Genomic DNA, 21,693 nt, shown 5'->3' with positions numbered 1-21,693 from the left:
GCAAAAGTGAAAATCAGTAGTGATGGAATGTTGATGATAAGTACAAGAACGAAGTTGAGAAATTCTAGAATGACGTGTGTGAGAAGGTGGTAGTAAGGAAAAACTAAGTAGTAAACAATGGCAACACAAGTGCAATGGCAGATAAGGGAAGAAAAAGACCTGGAATGAATAATGGCCCAGAGCTATGAATAAAGAATGAATGCTGTAGATATATGCAGAACATTATTAAGAATGCATAATAGATTCTTTCATGAGAAAATGATACATAAATATGAAAAGCAAACAGATGGGAGTACTAAATATTTCCTCAACTATAACTTGATTAACTGTTACACAAATTATTTCAGATACATGAAAGAGAAATGAAGCTGAAAACATAAATGAGTGTGGAGAGGAAAGTGAGAATAATGATGAAGCCATGAAACGATTTGAAAGAAAACTACTTTATGATGTTACAGAGCAGACATAAATACAGTTGATGTGGTAGCGTGTGAAAGAATGGAACTGGAAATGGAACCATGAGAGTGTGTATGTGTGTGTGTGTCAGTGTGTGATTCACAATGGTCTTGGGTTATGTGTTGGATTCATGATCAGCAGCTACAGAGCTTATGACCTATCTGTGCGTAATGCTGTAACCTTCCACACACACGTCCACAACTCCCCATCCACAAGAGCTGGAGTGCTGGCTCACAGCACAGTGGTACTTAAATTATTTCAGCCCTGGGAAGAATTCGAACTCAAACTGATGGAGTAGTGGTTCAAACATTATCACTGCACTGTTGAGCTGTGTGCATGATTCAACAGGGTGTTTGACTTGTATCTGACAGCTATTACCTTGCTGAATATGAGCTCAGAGCTTATGTATGACCCAATTCATGGATAATACTATGACAACACACACACACACACACACAACTCTTCTATGTGTATGTACACGCATGTTTATATGTGTGTGTATGTGTGCATGTGGAGAGATAGAGAGAGAGAGGAAAAGGAAGGAAATAGGAAATGGGACGAAAGAGGTAGGGAGAGAGAAGAGGGAGGAGGGAAGAGTAAGAAATAGAGATAGAGGGCATGAAGGGAGAAAGAAGGGAGAGTCAGGAGAGAGGAAGAGAGATTCAGAAGGGAAGAAGAGAGAGGAAGGGAGAACACAGAGGGAGAGGTGAGGAGAAGGCAAGAAAAGAAAAGAAAGAGACAGAGGAGAGTGGAGGGTAGATGAAAAGAAAAGAGGCCAAGGAGACAGGGAGTGAGTGTGTGTGAGAGAGAGAGAGGTGGGGGACATAGGGAGATGGAGAGAAAAGAAAGAAGGCATGGAGACAGAGAGAGAGAGGGAAAGGAAAGAGAAGGCAAGGAGAGAGAGAGAGGAGAGGCAACAGAGAATTAAGAAAGAAGGAAAGGCGACAGAGAACATAAGAATGAAGGAGACTGCAAGAGACCATAAGGCCTACACTAGGGAATTCTATGTCCATTACCACCTATTATCCCCATCCATAAAGTTGTCTAACCTTTTCTTAAAAGAACAGATAGTTTCAGCACTCAATACATGATTACTAAATATTTCCATCCAGTGGCCACTATTGGTAAACCAGTTCTTGCCTAGTTCCATTTTCAATCTAAGTTTGCCCAATTTAAATCCATTAGTGTGAGTCCTGCCCTGTTGTCATAATGATGACCTTGTCTGCATTCCCCTTTTTAAAACCCACGATCCACTCGAACAATTTTATTAGATCACCCTGCACTCTGCATCTTCCAGAAAGTGTAAATCAAGGTGCCTAAGCCTGTCTTTGTAAGGTAAATTTCTGAGCCTATGTATTATTTTGGTAATTCTCCTCTGTATATTTTTAATTGATATTCATTCCATAAGACGGAGACCAAAACTGTACCATATAGTCAAGGGTCTAACTAATGCCAGATAGAGTTTGATAATTACCTCTGCACTTTTAATTGTAATGGTCCTAGCAATGTCCTAATGCTCTGTTAGCTCTATTTCTGGCAATAATGCACTGTTTCCTGGATTTAAGGTTAGGACTCACTAGAACTCCAAAGTCTCTCACATTAAGAGAGAGAGGGAGATGAGAGAAGGCAATGAAACAGAAAGGGAGATGAAAAAGAAAAGGCTAGGAGAGGGAGAGAGATGACAGAAAGGAAGAGGAGAAGAGTGAGACAAACTTGACTGCCATAATTTTAAGTCCCACACAGTGCAGCCCACACTATTGCACTGAAATTAATTCTGTATACTGGAAGAAGTTTATTGGAAAAAGCAGCCAATGCATATGCATCTGGATTATAATATTCAGCTCTTAATGAAGAACCTACAATAGGCATGAAATTAAGCTCCAAGTCTATCTGGCTGCACTGAAACATCATCAAGAGAATGTCTGTTGTTGGAAGCCAGAGTCCTGCCTATGGAACAACACACTGGGAATGATGGGGGGGTACTGTTCTATGCAGGAGCCCTCACATCCTTTATATTGTATTTGCAAGCACAGTGCACTAAGTATGACATTCCAGTGAAACCTACACCTAATACTCCACAGTATGTCCATGCAAAGGCATAAGAATGTTCAGATTACAAAACAAGCATTCCTTTGTGGACTGTCAAATTATATACTTCACAAAACTCCCCCAAAAGCTAGTTTGATAGAGCATGTACTTCAAAGATAACCAGTTGATATCTGTGTATGGAAAACTGTATTTGTTAATGTCCTTCAGTTTTTTATTTATTCTTTTTTAAGTTTATTCCCATGACCTGATGATACCCTTTCTATAAGTTTTATCCATTCTCTCATGATGACCAAAAAACTACAATTAAATAACTTCCTTTCTCTTCAGTTTTCCAATGATACCAGGTTCAATGCTTCTAGTTTCTCCTTGTACAGTATGCTGCTGCATACTCCACAAATGTTCACTGACAATCCATACATCTCATCACAAACTGTTCTGATATATTTACTTTGTTACAAATTGTGGAAACCTTCAATATTGGCTGATGGTCCACACCATGAAGGTATATGAAAGAGTAATAGAGGCAAGGGCAAAGAGCTTGACACAAATAATAAAAAAAACAACTGGATTCATGGCAGGAAAAGGGATGACAGATTTACCTAGTTGTAATATACGGGAGGGGAGCTATGCTCATGGTGACCCGTCTTTGTATCCCTCCACATCAAGTTTTATCTTACAATCTTGTATAGTGTTTGCACATACTGTTTTGTTGTCTAATTTGTTCCATGTATTAATCACTCAGTGTGGGAAACTGTTCATTTTCAAGTTTTTTCTATAACTATCTTTTTTCAGTTTTTTCATATTGCAACCCCATATAGGGTATGAAGTGCATAAGTTTTGACCTCTTCCATATGATGACGCCTATGTAGGTGTCATGAAAAGTGAGTGGGTATACAAGGATGAACTGGCTTGATCACATTTTGTGCTTATTATTACTCAGTGAGAGAGAATGAGTAACAAAGCAAGTATTGTGAAGCACCAATTGTAAATATGGGGTCTTGAGGTGTGATCATATTGTGTAGGAACTCAGAAATTTATTTTGAGTCACTGGATTTTGTCCAATGCCTCCAAATCCATTAAATAGGGACCCTTGATTTGAGGACTGAGAGTAAATAAAATAATGGGAAACACAAACTGCTCATGAACACATTCCATTTCATTACAAGGATGATATAATGACAAATACAATTGAAAGTCTGGCCTGCCTCACACTGGAATATGAAACAGTTGTATAGTCACCGCATAAAAAAGAAAGATACAAGACAAATATAAAATATACAAGGAGTAGCAATGAAGCCTGGCTGATGAGACAAAAATGATAGACTGAAAAAACTGGGACTACCCACACTGGAGAAGTGAAGAGAAGTAATATGATAGATATTTTCAGTAGAGCAAGAAACAGAAAAGTTGAACAGACAGTATATGTTGGTGTAGGATGAAAGAACAAGAAGTCATAATAAGACTGCCTAAATGATGTTGGGAAACATCTTTCCACACTGATGTATCAATTTGTGGAACACATTAAAAGAAATAATTCAGGCTAACAAAGTATTTATGATAAAATTTGGATTGATTGATTTATGAAATTTTTGGCTTGAAGGCCAAGCGCCGGATGATAAAATTTGGTATCTGGAGATATAGATGGGATCCCATGATCTTATACACTACAATTATGGAAAAAGGGGGATGACCCTTCATGTCCAAGGTGCTGAGAGGGGTGTTACATGGGTATATGTATGAAATGATTGTGTGGTTTGACTTTGCCAAACCCTTTACAAGGGAATGTCCTTCTTGCCTACTCTCTAAATTTCTTTTGTTGATAACAGGAGGGGTGGGGGCACTATAGTGGGGCTACACCAGCTCTGGCTGTTGGGCTCTGTTGTGGATTCAAGGAAGGTCATTTCACCAACACTGTTCACAAACGTCACCTAACAAGTGCTGGAATCAATATAGTAAGAAAGCTTCACCAGAAAGAATGGTTATGGTAGCAAATGACATAAACAAGGCATTTAACAAAGTTTCTAGACATGTACTATAAAAAAAGGCTAACTTCTTAGTAGACAGTGCAGAGTAGTCCAGCATAACAAAATTTCTAAAATAAAAGACATGGAATCCCCCAAAGAACAATACTCTCACCTATGCAATTCAATGTCTTCAAAAATCATCTCCTAACAAATGAACCAGAACTTCACAAATATGCACATACTTATGAAAATGACCTGACAATTATAACCCAGTGATGAAACTATAAAATGATAGCTAAGAAGACCCAAGCCTAGTGAGACAAACTATAGCAATGTTTCAGAAATAATAGAATGGAAACTTCACACCCGATGTCATCAGTGACCCTGCTACTCCTGACAATCATGAAAGAAAAGACAAGAAGAGAGAACTGGATGCACCCTCGTTGGACACCTGCACAGAGAACCCTCAACACCACACTCATCTCATTATGTCACACAAGCATTACCAGCCACACAGAATAATCCTCCTAAAAAAAAAAAGAACTATTCTAGCACTCTTCTATTCAGGACACATTCAGCACTAAGACAGTACCAATACAGAATAGGTCTGCCCAAAAACTCAAAACTGCCCTAGATGTAATCCATCTATATACCAAGGACCTCTTCCCCTTTATAAGGGATGCAGCCAGCCAAGGCACTACCCATTCTGTTCCCATCCCCCACCCATTGCCTCTCGTCTTAGCTGCTCATGGATGTAGGGTCATCCCTTAATTGCAATCACTATACAGAATACATTGAACACCTCATCCTACAATGTCCCACACTAGCAATCCCTACACAATACATTATTTCTTCCCTGAGTGACCTATGGTCCCATCTTGTGGCAGTTACCAGTTACCTGGGACCCATGGGTCTTCTATAAGAGAGACCCAGGGGAACAGACTGGTTGATTGCAGTTTTCTTTCATATTCCTTGTTTTTCTTTCCTTATCTCTTCCATGCACCATCTCTCATTTGTTTTGACATTGCACATCCTTTTTTAAATAAAAAAAATTTTCTAGATTCTTTCTCACTCATCCTTGTTGCACCCCTGCATCATAAATTTTCAGGAAGATTTCCAATTTCTTGTTTCTTTTATATCACCAAATTACCATTCAACAAATTTCCTCACTTCTACATAGCTTTTGCTCCTCTTTCACTATAGGATTCTTCTCTTATTTCTTCCAGAATAAACTCAAGAGCTAAAAGATCACTTTCACTTATCAGGCACTTGTATTTCAATGACTCAATTACCTTAGGTTTCCTTGTTAGTATAAAATTTTGCTGATATATCTTTCACCCACTGGGTCATTACATCATTCATTGCCATATTCCACAATGCAGACCATGATTCCTCATTTGCAGCTGTTTCACACTATCATTTCATATCTCCAAACTTAATTTCTCCCCATTTCTCTAGTTTCCACATGAGCACAGAGAAAGGGAGGTTGCTGATTAAGTGAAGCAAGCCTTGCTGTAGATGTAGTCTTCCTGTTTTTTTTCTGACCCAGGGCAGTGGGTGGGAGACAGGGATGACCCTTCATCCACAAGGAGCTATGATGAGAGGGAGGCAAGGGTGGTGGATTGGAGTGTAATAGGTGGGAATGGATGCATGCCTTTTGACTTGGCTACTTCCCTTATAATGGGGAAAGAGCTCTTTGTATACAGATAGAAACTTGATATCTATTAGTAACATTTTCACTCTTTTCAATAGTTTTCCAATTGTTTAGCAGTATTTATCATTATTTCTTTATAAACCTTATTCCATAGTTGTTTTGGGATATATGCCACTGCAGTATCTTATTTTTCCACTTCCCTCCACTATAATTTTCATATTATCTCAACCACTTTATCTCCCATTACCACTTCCTCCATTTCCTTTTTTTAAACTGCTATAACCACTCCCAGTTTTCCTCTTCTATCCCTCTGCCATACATTACAATGACCTTCACCCACCTGAATATATTTCTATTAACCCTAGTCTAACAAAACAGTCTGGTTCTTTCTCCTTTTTAATAGTTATTTCTAATATAGTTGAAAATGTCTATAACTTACTTTCAATCTTTTTAGTTCACTGTTTTTTTATTACTTTTCCTTGGTAAAAATTTGCTAATGCCACCTCCTTATCCTCCATCACTCTCCAGTAAATCTCTGTCCTATCTAGTTTAGTTCTTTTCTAATTTTTCTCCTCACCTTCTACTATTTTTTCCCTCTTCTCCTCAGTTGCTTCCCTCCCTATCCAAATATTCTTAAAAGTCCTTTTTGCTTGCTTATTTCCACGTCCTATCTCACTGACCATGTTTGGAGTTCACATTATATTTTCACTGGTCATGCATTCTTTGTATATAAATGCCTAACATAAATACTTCTTCTATTCTCCATCTATGTCTTCTCCATTCTTCATCATTACTTGTACAATTTCTTTCCAACCCCAATGATGTATATGTTTATCTACTACCTGTATTATCAATGTTTTTCTACTCTCAAGTACCTTCATCACATTTTCCATACCTTCTCTCCTTTGCTTTCCATCATCTTACTAAATTGGACGTTTTCCTCCTCGTATATCTCTATCCACTCTTTCTGTTCTTCTTTCATCTATGATATATTCTCTGTTTTCCTAGGCCTTCTCATTACTTTTTCTTACATTGTCCTCTAGCTTATCTCTTTCTCCCTTTAGCTTTTCACAAAATTAAAATTATCAAGCTCATTTCTCTGGTTTTCCTTTAGATCATTCACACATCACTTATCTGACATTCCAGTCTTCTACTCTTGTTCCTACACTCTTAACTGTTTATCAAGTGCACTCACAGTCTTAATCTGTATCATGTCTTCCATTACTATCGCCAAATCATCACTGGTTGAAATTTTGATTCTTGGCTGGTGTTGATCCCCTTTAATAAATCCATCATAATCAATATCCTATTCTTGCAGTGTTGGTACAAAATTCATTACTACTATCTCCACTAAAAATTTCAACTGATGACTGCACCAACAGTATCTTCCAAATTTTGGTTTTTCTTCTTTGTAATTTGTACTAAATCACTTTCCAATTCTCCTCTTAATGGAACCAAGTTTTGGCTTTCCAACTAAACAACTACTAAGGTTATCAATGAAGATTAATTCTGTTGACTGCTAGAGCAGCTTGAGTAGGGATATCTTTCACAATGACAGTCAACTGTATCCACATACATTACAACTAGTGCACAAAAGAAAAATACATGTGCATACATGCTTTTCAGGATAGAATTGAATTCTTTAATTGCATAAATTTATTGTATGCCTTCATGATGAGAAAGAAAGAATGAAAAGATGAAAAAATCAAGTGCACAATAACATTGTATGCATTTACTAAATGTGATCAATATAGCAACTGAGCCATGGTTCACATGGATGCACTGTAGTATCTGGATATTTGATCTTTGTCCATTTGGTCTCCTTGAATTTTCATAATGTAATCATTTCTCAACTCTTGTCAAACACTAATTGTAGAGCATTAGGAACCACCCGTTCAAAGTCAACAGTAATATGTTCAAGGTTCAGCAAATTATCCCACTTCTTCACAATTATCCAGTAGATATCAATTCCTGATGCATTTCCATTTCCTGTTGCAGAAATGGGTAGATGGTCGAGATAGAGTTGCCTCCATGTGGGATTGTGACGACAGAGTTGTTCAAACTGGGAAGGAACTATGATGAATGTGCCATCCAACATCCTGGTTTCTGATTCACTTAGTTTCACCAGACAAGTCTCTGTGGTAATGATGATTATTCTGGATGTTGTGCTGTGATCGTCAAACAACAGAAATGATCACCACAATCATATGCTGTTGTCATCAATACACCATTAATCACAAACTCCTCCAGGGAGTCTGGCTCCTTTGGGTGCTTTCTTTTTCTCATGTGCTGCAGACCCTTCTTATGTGTGGCTACTGATAACATTCTTCCTCTAACTTCTTCACTGTCTGTTGATGCTAGGAAATCATTGTGAATCTGTACTAGCTTATCATTAGATTCTCTTGCCTTGACTTTCATGATGTTGATTAAAGGGTTGAATATAATGTATGAGCAACATTATTGAAATGGCCATTTATTGGAGCATCTACTGTATACTTATGGAGACCAAATATTCCCTTCAGGAGACCAAATGTACCAAATCCACATACTGCAGATGATAAAAAAAAAAAAATAATAATAATTCTGTCCACAAAAATTTGGAAGAAATATTACTTCTTTTGCCTTTCTCATTCCATTCTTTCTTTTTCCATGATTCTTCCTCTTCAAGACCCTCTATTATGGATACTTTCCCCTCTATATATTCTAACATAACTAATTTGATTTTGATCATTTCACTAGTCTTATGGAGTGTTCATATTGGGCTTGTGTATCTCTTTCCTCACTATTAGTATGCCACCTCTCTCCATTTTCTCAGTGTTTGTTCACGATGGTTTACGGTGGTTCACCACTCAGTTTGCCATTGCATCCTTTCTCCCTGTCTTACCAATTATTACACCATCTCTACTTTAATTTCATGATACCTTTTACTATAATTTTCCTTTTCTTGATCAAGGTTTAAATCCTAGTTCTCTCTTCTTTTCCAATATTTGCCTATGTTTCTCTTCTATTTGTGATATTTGTAATTCACTGCTATCTTTTCCTCTGTTGTCTGACTTATGATTCCATTTTCACTTTATCATATTTTTTATCCTGTTTCCTTTAGTTGCCTTTTAATGATTTCATTGTTCTACATTCTTCATAAGTGTTGTATTGGGTCCTTGGGATTTTGTTATATTATGTTCCATAAATCCCATAAAGTTCTTCTCACCCTCCATTATACCTTCTTGAATTGAATTTTGTGCCTTTATGCCATTTTGACAGGTTTGGGCCCAGCAAGTTTTATATTATGTATGTATGTATGTATGTATGTATATATATATATATATATATATATATATATATATATATATATATATATATATATATATATATATATATATACACATATCAAAGTTTTCTTTTACACACACACACACACACTGGAGAGCAGGAGATGGGACAATTTGAGCATTGCTTCTTTCCTGTATACAATTTGGTAAATACACACACACACGTATTTACCTACTTGTATTTTACAGGACGAGAGCTATGCTCGTAGTGACCCATTTTCGTATCTCTCCACATCCAGTTTGTTCTTAAATTGTGTATAGTTCTGGCATTCACTGTTTCTCTGTTCAGTTTGTTCCAGACAGCAATCACTCTATGTGGGAAGCTTTTTTTTTTTTTTTTTTTTTAAGGTTTCTTCTGTAACTATCTTTCTTTAGTTTCTTTTCGTGTCCTCTTCTTTCTCTTCTGTCCCACTTTAATAAGTCATCTCTATCGAGAACTTCCATCCCTTTCATAATTCTGAAAATGGTCAACAAATCACCTCTTTCCCTTCTCTGTTCTAGTGCTGACAACTGTAATATATGTATATGTATATACCGTATATTTCCGTGTATAATACGATCTTTGTATAAGACGAGATACAAAATTAGAGCAAATATTTATGAATTTATCTCATATCGGTAGTATAAGACGACTGTTAAGATACAAAAGTATTAGTGTATCAAACCTACTGTACAAACAGAATTGTTTTGATTACGTTTATCAGCTGTTTTTTCCGCTATTTCTCTTTTCTTTCTCGTTACTTAACTGTATCCTTATACCAGATAAATTACTGTATCCTTATAAATTCAAAATAAATGAAATAACAAAGCAAATCATGTATCATGATTTCCTGAGAACGCACGTCAACTAACAAAAATGATTTGTTTACGCTCCTGGTTCGACTACTGTAATATACTTTTCTTATTGATAATCGTTTTATGTACTGAAATCCTAAATTTTTATTTTCGGTCTTAAAAATTACTGAAAAGTTATCGAAAGGAAAAGGTTGCTATGAACGCAACCAGTGCTCGATGTTTACATTTTTTTCAGCTGTGTTAAATGTGTTTACATAGAGTACTTAAAAGTACTGTAATTTCACTAATATAGAATTATTCCTCAAATTTATTAACAATTGCTATTTACTCTAAAGATATGCCAATAATATATAAGGTAAATATGGTTTAATTACCTTTATTACCAGCTCGCTGGGTGAGTGGGTTTGGGTGTCGTTACTTGCGGCGAAGGTCGAGGGGATGGCGGTTGGAATCCTGCCACCAGCGAAGTTGAACCAAGGGCATGGTTCATTAAATTCCACGCTACAAAGCCCTCTGTGAGGGGCACCGTCCTAGCCTCCCGATAGGGGGGAGTTTGTGACATTAAACCATATCATTACCAGTTCTTATCATAATATGAATCATTTCCTGTGTATCGGTGGTTATCGGCAGGCTAGCCTACCAAGTCATCTCACGTAGAATTCAAGGTCTGATTTTTATAATGGTAGTATAAGACGACCCTCCATTTTAAGGGGTGAATTTTTGGATTTTAGGGTCGTCTTATATGTGGAAATATACGGTATATATATATATATATATATATATATATATATATATATGTATATATATATATATATATATATATATATATATATAAATAATTACTTTTCTATTAGCTTGCCTTCCTATTATACACTAGTATATTTACATATACAGTAGTGTATTTATAAATGATCATTTTACAAACGGCATTGTAGGGTAATTTTGTAAACTACAGTACTTCCCAATTTGGTTACAAAATGGGGACCTGATTTTAATGTAGCAAATTCTGACTGATACAGGTATTTTGTGATTGCAAATTCATATAAGCTTACTTTCATATGTGCATCTCCTCACTCCCTGTGAGCTTCTTCACTAGGTGCCACCCCCTACTTTTCTATAATTGCTGTGTTAAGTTCTAAATACTTTATGAACACACTAGAGCCAGTCCATCATACAGGTACTTAAAGCTCTGAAACGTATGTATGATGTGATTTTACCTGGCAGTTCCTAATTTCTCATTTTAACTTGCCACTTACCTTTTTACTTAATATTTTCCATCCGCAACTCATGCTGTTGTGTGTACATATCAGCCTGCATGCATAATCATTTTCTACGTTACTGGGATGTACTTGCAATATTGTTTTGTTGTTTCTATTTGTGATTTTGTTGTGTGTGTAGGTTTGTTGGAAGCATTTAGAGAGTTCTACTTAGACATATTTTCTATATAATTTGACTATTTAGATGCAAGACTTTAAAATAACAGGATTTATGAAAAACCGACTCAAAAACCTACACACCCAGCTGGTTTGTCAGTTGCTCCCATTGGTTTCTCACTTTCTGGATTTCATCCTTGATATTCTGTATCTCTTAATGCCTCCCTTTTGCTTTCAATTTCATCTCATTTTGCTTAGCTCCAAGCTACTGTTTCCTATGTCTCATACTTGTATGTCCCAAAACATTTGGAGTTACACACGGCCACTGTAATAACTTGAAAAGATAACCCATATATCTGCATGTATTCACCCAGACAAGTTCTGCAGGAATGAGTCAGTTTCAAAGCAATCCATCTACATATTTAACTCTCTAAATACTATGGGCAAAATTTCACCCCTTTGTTGATTTGTATGTGTCCACGTGCACATGCTTCTGTTGTGTGTATATATTAATTTATGTTATAGTGCACCTGATGCTGTTTAGCCTTGTGTATTTTGTGGATGTGCATTTGCTTCATTAAAGTGTCTACATTTCTTATTATTATTAATTCTTGCTAACATCATTTTTACTATTATTTCTTGTCTTCTGTTTATTTGTAATTGTCATATTTTGAATTACTTAATACGATGTGTTCTACTATTTCATGTAGTAGTTTATTCCATTTGTTAGCTACTCTACATAGGAAGTTAGAGTTCTTCCTTTTTCTTTTAAGAATTTATGGTTATTTCCTCATATAGTAGTCTTTTTTTTATTTATTTTTTGTATAGGGTAGCAATTCTCTAATCTTTCTTTGTGTTAGTCCTGGATTTATCAGTCTTCTTCATATATATATATATTGACTGCTCAAACTTTATAGTCAATATCTGGAAGGCTTTAAGTACACCCCTGAAGACCAGAATCATGCATCATTCTCTAATGATTGGACTTTTTTTCACTTTTACTATTCTCCTTAAATCTCTGCTGCACTACCTCTACAACTCCACCTCTTCAGTACAACACTGTCCCCAAGGATTGAAGCACTGGTTACTGACAAAGTGCTGTACTAAAACCGGTACCAGTTTTGAAATGCCTTTTGGATTTCTATTCAGCTGAATTTATTTCATACCAATGATGCACATTTTCACTGAGGTCTTAGGAACTGTGCAAAAGGCCTCTGTAATTTACAGGTCACTATGCAATGCACTACAATGGTAAGGCATGCTGGCAGGAGACCTTTCTGCCCAGTTTTGTCAACCCACATTACATGTGCTTCACAATGTAGGTCACTTGATTAGATTGAGGTTCACAGTTGATAATGTGCCATTTTTTTCTACTTCTTTTAACTCTCATTCTCCAAATGTGTTTAATGTCACTATCTTCTATTTTTTTTTCTCATGGGTATCACACTACCAAATATTAACCTGTCATATTGTTTAAATCTGATTCTAAAGTTTCAGGTAAGCCTTACCACTTCTTCAGTCATCTGCAAACATACTCATTTTAAAATTTCTTCAGTTCAACCTTCTGAGTACACAAGGAACATGATTGTTATTTGGTACTATCAGTAATTCCTGATATGTCCTCTCCATCCATTCTGTCTCCTGTCTTTTTCTTCTAATTTTCCTTCCTTCCAATAATTATATATACATAATATATCAAAAGGCCTTTTCCCCTTCATAAAGGTGGTGGCCAAGTCAAAGCATACATCCAACCTATATCCATCCATAAACCAATTTGTCCTCCCATTATAACACTGGTGGATGACAGGTCATCTCTGTCCCCTGCCACACTACTTGGATCAAAGGTAATGCCGCAAAACACAACTGGGCTGAATAGCCTGAGTACCTCCATCTCTTCATTAATTGGTACCTCCCCCCCCCCCAACCTTAACCTCAAACCACTTGTTCTATTACCTTCACATAAGTTTCACTACTCACATAAAAACTTTTGACTGCATTCAACAGACATTCCCCTCCTGTACATCCTATGCACATTCCATAATGCTACTCTGTCAACCCTGTCAAGCACCTTATCCAAATCCATGAAAGCCACAAAAGACTTAATCACTGCCAAGAACTTTACTAGGATAATAATAATAAAAATAATGTGTAGCCTTGAATTTCATGGACTCTAAACCCACATTCCCACAGCAGCTGGCAAAGGTCCTTCAGCCCTTCCATAAATCTTTATGTGAGGTGACACTGTGCTGCTGTCTATATTGTATTAGTGTCATCAATTTGTAGAAGCAAGAGGAGCAATTGCAGGTTGTCTTTTTTTTTTTTTTTAAAGAAAGATTAGGGGGAATACAAAACAGAGAGAGAGAGAGAGAGAGAGAGAGAGAGGAGAGAGAGAGAGAGAGGAGAGAGAGAGAGAGAGAAAGAGAGAGAGAAAGAGAGAGAGAAAGAGAGAGAGAAAGAGAGAGAGTGTTTAAGAGGAGAGACAGAGTGAGAGAGAGAGAGGGACTGGGAGTGTGAGAGACAGAGTGAGAGGGGGGGAGAGAGAGAGAGGGGCTACACCTCTACATGAAAATGAAAATGTTGATGGAATTTGGAAGATGGGAGTAGGAAGATGTATTGATGTCTATCTCAGAGGATCAACACTTTCAGGTATACATTATTAGTCTCTCCTTCAAATAAAAAAAATAATAATAATTAAAGAAAAAAAAAAAAAATATATAATGATGATAAATAAATAAATCCATAAACTCAAGTAATCTGATCCCAATTTAAACTTTTATTTCAAGCTTTTACAAAGGCCCGCATATACTATACTTTTTTTTTAAGTCCCAAGTATATAAAGTCCATGCATTCATATCTTGCTTACAGTGTGTTCATGAAACTGTTGCACAAATTTGGATGTACGAGACAAAAAGTGTTCTCTAAATCTGAGGTTTGATTTATTTTTTCCCCCACCAACTGTTCCACCAATTTATGAATCTTTTCCTGCATTTTGCATATCTAGTTGTAAACACAATTCTTTAGTCCAGTAGACTGTCTCCGTTTTTCTTTTACAGTGAAGCCATTTCGCTATTTTTGGGAAAGAGAAGGCACATACTAGGTCATCCTTGATTGGTCAAGTTTTAAAAGATTGAATCTACCTTCTCAAAGCCCATTTCTTATCTCCTTAGTAAAATTCAAAACAGTATACAGTTTCTTTAAATGCTCTGGGTGCTATTCATTCCTTAACAGATTTGTATCTGCTTGTATTTCAGGTGTATGCATTTACAAAACTCTATGTATTTCTGTGTCCAATTGCATAGTGAATCTGTGCGAGTGTTCTCTCCTTTGTATATAATCCTCTATATTAACCTAATTGTATTTACCTAACTTAATATATAGAAAAAAATATGCTTGTGGGGTCCTGCTCTGACTACACTGATAAAATTAAATGTACTGGCTAGTCCTGCAAGACACGGGGCCCATTTTCAATTCTTGTCAAGCTCCTCACCTAGAGATGCTGCCCCAAGGGGCTGACACTCAGACTCTGAATATGACCCATGATTTCTGTCAACTTCAACTGCCTTTCCTCTATTTTTTTGCATAGAAAGAGCTGACATCTGACAACTGCTCTTCTAAGCCTACTACTTTCAGCTAGTAGCATTAACACAGTCCCATTCTATTACAAAACAGACCAAAGTTTCTTCTGAGAGAGATCTATGGGAGGGTCCCTGCCAGCCACTGTGAAACTCAAGTCAACAACTGTTATTGATTAACCTTATTTGTTTTTTTGATTGAAAAATTTCCTATTCAGCTATTCCACAAATTCATGCATCTGTACAGAAAACTGTTTCTTGATATCCTCAGTCTTTTTCATTTTTACCCTAACATCTTCATGTTACCCTCCCATTCCAAACTAAGTGATCTTTCATGTCAATGAAATTTAAATGCAGTACACTGGAAAGGAGCTATGCTTATGGCATCCTATCTTTTATATTCTATCTATCTATGGTTGGGTTATATAATGATCTACATTATTCCATGAATTTACACATCTGTATGGGAAACTTTATTTCTTTTCATCCTTTGGCCTGTTTTTTTTTTTTTAGTTTGGTCCCATAATCTAATGATGCCCTCCTATTCCAAACCAAAAAACCCATCAATTTTGTCCACCCCATCTGAGATCTGGCAACTGCGACTAAATCACCTCTTTTCATTGCTTTAATAATGTCAGGTTCAACTTTCATTGTATGGCTTATCAGCATTGCTGGGAACCTTTCTGGTTACTGCCATTTATATTCTCTTGAGCTTCCAATATATTTTCTTTGTGCGGAAACCATACCACTGCTACATATTCCAATCCTGGGCAGACTTGGCCATATGTGATTTTGTTGTTGTTGTATTGGACATTGACTTATGTTCTTCAGGAATTGTCTCTCTCCTACTACCTTTCTGATATACACTCAGCCCTTGATTTAACAGACATCCATTTAATGGTTTTTGGGGTCAGACTTGGCCATATATGGTTGTGTTGTTGTTGCATCAGACATTGACTTATGTTTTTCAGCAATCGTTTCTCTCCTACTACCTTCCTGATACTCACTCAATCCTTGATTTAACAGACACACAATTAATGGTTTTTGGGATCAATCCAGTGACTAAGAATAAAATTTTGAGTATCCCAACTATATGGTCATATTATATCAAGAGCTCATTTTCACAATCCTTGAAGTCTAATATCAAATTACAGTAAATATGTTGTACTTATTATATTTACTGGACTAATATCTGTTAAATCGAAGGATGGGCATATTCATCAGGGGCTGCTTATCAACATTCCCAATCTTTGTTCTCTTGCCCTTGAAATTAATTTTTTTCCCAAGGAATAAATTGATGATGGTCTTTTAAAGCTATTTCCCATCTCCAATAATTTGCATTTTCTGTCATTTAACTTAATTTTCCACTCTTGGCTCTTGGCATATGTACTGTTTAGATCATTTTGCAGTAACATATGGTCCCCACACATCTCTCACTCCTCTCACTCCTCTCATGATTTTGTCATTGTTTGCAAACATGTTAATGTACCTTGTGTGTGTATTTACCTAACTGTGGTGTGTGATTCACCATGTGTGTATATTTACCAGTTGTAGTATTTAGGGCTCAAGTTGTGATCATAGTGCCATCTCTTGGCTTCCACTCATCAAAATTTGCCTTAAATTCATGTTGTTTACCTGAATTATACTTTCTTCCAACTTGTTCCATTAGTCAAAAAAGGTGACAAAAAGAAACCAAATAACTATAGGCCTATTAGTTTGACTTCGATCGTAGGAAAAATAATGGAAACTATCATCAGAGATGCTATCGAATATCATTTAGAAAGTAACCGTTTGATAAATGATAGCCAACATGGTTTCAGACGGAAACGTTCTTGCGTGACTAACTTACTCGAATTCTACAACACAGTTGTCTCGAATTATGACAAAAGAAACAATATAGATTTAATATATCTAGACTTTGCAAAAGCTTTTGATACCGTCCCACACGAAAGACTACTTACTAAATTAGCTTTGCATGGAATAAGTGGTAGCCTATTAGGTTGGACTAGTAATTGGTTGAAAGGTCGAAAACAGAGAGTTGTTTTAAATGGAAAAACTTCTGGATGGAAAAGTGTTGCAAGTGGAGTTCCTCAGGGTTCCGTTCTTGGGCCACTTCTATTCATAGTATATATAAATGATATAGACCATGGACTAAAATCTACTGTTTCCAAATTTGCTGATGATACAAAACTGTGCGGAGTGGCAAATGATCACTCAAACCAATTAGATATTCAAGAAGATTTAGATAAATTACAGCAATGGTCTGAAAAGTGGCTAATGAAATTTAACACAAGTAAATGCAAGGTAATGCACATAGGTAAAAATAACAGTAAGTACGATTACAAGTTATTTGGAAATTCGTTAACAAAAGTGGATAGTGAAAAAGATCTCGGCGTAATTATCAGTAACGACCTCAAATCATCCAAGCAGTGTATTTCAGCCTCTGAGAAAGCAAATAAGATTCTGGGATTGATTGCGCGATCTTTTGATTTCAAAAGTCCATCACTCATTAACAAGCTATATAAATCGTTAGTTCGTCCACATTTGGAATATGCTGTTTCCGTATGGTCACCGAATCTCATTAAAGACATTGACAGACTGGAAAAAGTACAACGGCGAGCCACAAAACTGATTCCAAATATCAAAAATAAATCATACGAAAATCGACTTAAGCACATGAATCTGTTTTCCCTAAAAAAGCGTAGACTCAGAGGTGACTTGATACAGGTCTTTAAGATTTTAAAGGGAATTGACAACATCAAAAGTGACCAAATTTTCACATTGAATGAGAATCAGACAAGAAACAATGGTCTCAAACTGTCCGGAAATAGATTCAATTTGGAAGTAGGTAGAAACAACTTTGCCAACCGTGTAGTTAATGAATGGAATAAACTTCCTGCACAGGTAGTGCAATGTAGTTCAGTTCAAAGCTTTAAGAATCATTTAGATAAATACCTAAGTAAGATGCTGTAATTATTATAATTTATGTTATATTATTTGTTTTTGTTTTGTTATAATTTGTCTGTCTGATTTTCATTTATTATTAGTTATATGTCAATTTATTATCATTTACTATTTACCTGTTTGTTTGTTATTCAACTATACCAATGCATTTATTTATGTATTTTAATTGTTATTTACATTGTTATAGTTTTAATTTATTATTAATATGATTTTTTTTTTTTTTTTTTTTTTTTTTTTTTGCATCCGACCTAGATATGGATCAAAAGGTCTCCTGTCGGCATGCTTTGCCTTTGTAATCCTTTGTAGAAAACTACATTTCCTCTTTCAAGTAATACTGTCGTTTTTATTTTTTCACTATGACATCTTGTTAATCTTTCATCTTATATCAGTCAATCCTCTCGGTCCATTTTTTTCTACACCTTTCTCTGATCTAAATATCAATGTTGACTCCCTCTTCACTTTTCCAATGTGGAAAATACCTGTTTTCTTAGTGTTTCCACAAATGTCTTGTAATTATATTGGGATCATCTTGTTCCAGCCTTATGTATTCTTTTTATTTTTTTCTAAGGAGTTGTGACCACACCACTGCTGCATATTCCAGTCTGGGGCATACCAGGTTTGATTTCTATTTATCTAATTATTTCTTTCATGGGAGTGATTTCTGTGCCTTTTTCTTTTTGGCTACGAAAGCCTTTGGTATATGTATGTATTCATGTAATCTTCCATATAATGATGTTCTTCAGAAATCTATAAGTCCTTAGTGATATTCTTTTTATTAAAATCCTTAAACCCTTTTCCTCCTTTACCAGTGGTATTAATCTTACACTTTATATCTTGTTAGACTTTTGTTCCTTTGCCCTAGTTCCATGATTTTATTTTTTCAACTGAAATTCATCCTCTATGCCTGGTTCCATTCATGACCATAATTTAGATCTTCCTGAAGCAGTTTGCAATACTCTTTGTTTTTCGCTTTTTCATGATTTTAGCATTATTTGCAAATATGTTTCTATAGCTACCGATTCCATTCATCACATCATTAATATATAGTTGGAACATTACAGATGACAAATCCCTGTGATGCCCCATTAGTCAATTTTCTTCAATCCAATTTTTCATACCTCATATTAATCTCAACTTTTAATATCCTTCATGGATACTAAAATTAGGTAAATACAACTATCACTTAAAAGCCTTTTTTCTATTTCAGTGTACTCCCTTTAAGGCTTCCTATATCTTTTAACTTCCATATCAATCTTTTGTGTGGCACTTTATCATAGGCCTTTTCCAAATCCAAGTGTACACAATCCACCCATCTCTCTCATGCAACCCACCAAGCATTCTCAAATAAAAACTTAGCAGGTTAATTACACATGGATTCCTTTCCTTTTCTCAATCCAAAACGATTGTCAACAAGATTCTTTTCATAATTTTTTTGCACATTCTGAATATTGGTATCATATTTGCAGATTTCCAGTCCAATGTCACCTTCCCCTCTTCTAGCGAACATGCTATCAGCTGATGTACTTTATCCATTAGTTGTTCTCTACACTTTATGAACATTCAATCTGGGATCCTCTCTGGCCCTGAGCCCTTTTTCACTTCCAATTTCTTACATACATACATACATACATACATACATATACCAAGGCTTTTTCCCCTTTACAAGGGAGGTAGCCAAAAAAGGAAAAGGCATAAAATCATTCCCACCCATTCCATCCCTGAATACACTCCACACCCCTCCACCCTCCCTCTTATCTTAGCACCTTGTCCACTGCCCTGGGTCAGAAGCAGTGTCGCAAGACACAGCACATCCACAGCAAGGCCGCTTCATTAAATCGGCGACCCCCCCCTCTCCGTCCCCCCATGCATAAAAGGAGAAGACGGGGAGAAATCCCTTCAGGCTGCGTCAAATTTTGCTCACACATACTACCTCACCCCCCACCCCCGCCCACTCCACCTCATGCATCACAACATCATCCATATACAACCATTCTCCATTCACCCATCTTCTGTCCTCTCCCGTCCTTCCTCAACAGATATTCCCCTCTTCCCCAAAGCCCCCTTCACCCCATCCATCCACCTCATCCTAGGACGTCCCCTCATGTTCACTCCCTCCACATCTGCCTTCCATACCTCTTTTACTAGTCTTTCTTCACTCATTCTTTCCATGTGTCCAAACCATCCTAATACTCTTTCATCAACCCTATCTCCCAACTCCCTTTCCACCCCCATTCTTCTCCTCACCTCCTCATTTCTCTATCTAGCCTAGTAACCCCCATCATATTTCTCAGACACCTCATCTCAAACACATTCAAACTTTTTCTCTCTTCGTCTCTTATGTTCCATGTTTCTGCCCCCAATTTCTTACATGATTTAAACAATTCACTTCTGTTATGTTGTTTACAATACCTTTGTTTTCTTCATTTTCTCAAACTCCTCTTCTGTACTCAATACTGACAGTAATTTTTCATTCATTATTTCAGTTTGCATTTGTGTTAAATTTAATTTTTCACTCTTGGCTCCACTCATATTTTATCCAGGTCTCTTAGCAATATTTTACAATCCTCCTCACTTTTCACCCTCTTCATGATCTTCACATTGTCACCAAATAGATTTGCATTGCTATTTCTTTCATAAGGTCATTAATGTATACAAGGAACATTATAGGAGCCAAAACTAAGCCCTATGGTACACTGCTGGTTACTTTTCTCCATTCTGACTTTGTCTCTTATTATTCTTATTGAGAAAAAAAAGAAAAAGAAAAAAAAAAAAAAAAAAAATTAATCCTTTTTTCTTACTTGTCCTTGGCACATCCTTTTCCACTCATTTTGTAAAATTTCATTTAGATTTCTTTTTTTCTCTCTCACTGAACCCCATCCAAACCAGTTATGCAATATATACATATATATATATATATATATATGTGTGTCCAGCAAATTTAACCTTTGTGAGTGTTTCTTTGGATATTTCTTTATTTCTGTCTTCTCTTCTTCCTGTTTAAATTCAAGGATCACATGATTACTCTTTCCTATTAGCCACTGATAATTCAATGCTTTAATAACCACCCCCTCTCTCTCTCTTTTTTTTTTAACTATCAAATCCAGTCTTACAGGTGTATCTTGCCTCTATATCTTTTTGGTTTCTTCGTCCACTGGGTCATGTTCAACACTATACTGCCCCAGGATTCCTTGTTTCCACTTGTGTCTCATTCCTTCCATTTCACTTCTCTACATTAAAGTCACCCAGTTACATTTTTTTTAAATGGCTCCAATTGCATAGCTGTGTTTATTATTAACTTTCTATACTTCACTTCATTCCATGCTCTCGTTTTTGAAGTGATGCAACTTTGATGTTTCCTTTTCTACTCTCCATACTTATTGTATGCTTGTTATATTCTTTTTCCCCATTTCCATTTCTTCCACCTTGATGTTTCTTTTCACTACCATCACCATTCTTACCTCCCATTTTTCCTTCCCTATTTCTCCACCATATGATGTACTTTCTATCATGCACCTAAGAGTAAATGTTGATGAGATG

General features: G+C 36.2%; 1 protein-coding gene across 18 annotated transcripts in view; it reads right to left on the bottom strand.

Moving 5' to 3' along the window:
* Positions 1-21,693, bottom strand: part of Ssdp (Sequence-specific single-stranded DNA-binding protein) — a 575,744-nt gene that overhangs the window by 37,635 nt on the left and 516,416 nt on the right. The window lies entirely within an intron of this gene.

The sequence above is a fragment of the Oratosquilla oratoria genome, chromosome 22, assembly GCF_046742065.1.
Source record: "Oratosquilla oratoria isolate Oo_2021 chromosome 22, ASM4674206v1, whole genome shotgun sequence".
Taxonomy (NCBI): Eukaryota; Metazoa; Arthropoda; class Malacostraca; order Stomatopoda; family Squillidae; genus Oratosquilla; species Oratosquilla oratoria.
Note: the sequence above shows the minus strand (reverse complement) of the source record. Positions and strands in the feature narration are given on the sequence as shown.